This window comes from Arachis duranensis, chromosome 2 (genome assembly GCF_000817695.3).
Source record: "Arachis duranensis cultivar V14167 chromosome 2, aradu.V14167.gnm2.J7QH, whole genome shotgun sequence".
Taxonomy (NCBI): domain Eukaryota; kingdom Viridiplantae; phylum Streptophyta; class Magnoliopsida; order Fabales; family Fabaceae; genus Arachis; species Arachis duranensis.
In genome coordinates this window covers 18,739,167-18,739,708 of record NC_029773.3, presented here as the reverse complement: position 1 = coordinate 18,739,708, position 542 = coordinate 18,739,167, and positions in this window count along the sequence as shown.

The window sequence follows — 542 nt, the reverse complement described above, 5'->3', positions numbered from 1 at the left end:
GTCTCTGGGAACTTAGAATTTTGGATAGTGTTATTGACTTTCCTAGTTAAGCATGTTGATTCTTGAACACAACTACTTATGGGTCTTGGCCGTGGCCCTAAGCACTTTGTTTTCCAATATTACCACCGGATACATAAATGCCACAGACACATAACTGGGTGAACCTTTTCAGATTGTGACTCAGCTTTGCTAGAGTCCCCAGTTAGTGGTGTCCAGAGCTCTTAAGCACACTCTTTTGCTTTGGATCATGACTTTAACCACTCAGTCTCAAGCTTTTCACTTGAACCTTCATGACACAAGCACATGGTTAGGGACAGCTTGATTTAGCCGCTTAGGCCTGGATTTTATTTCCTTGGGTCCTCCTATCCATTGATGCTCAAAGCCTTGGATCCTTTTTACCCTTGCCTTTTGGTTTTAAGGGTTATTGGCTTTTTCTACTGCTTTTTCTTTTTCTTTCTAAATTTTTTTCGCCACTTTTTTTTTTTTTCGCAAGCTTCCTTTTTCACTGCTTTTTCTTGCTTCAAGAATCAATTTCATGATTT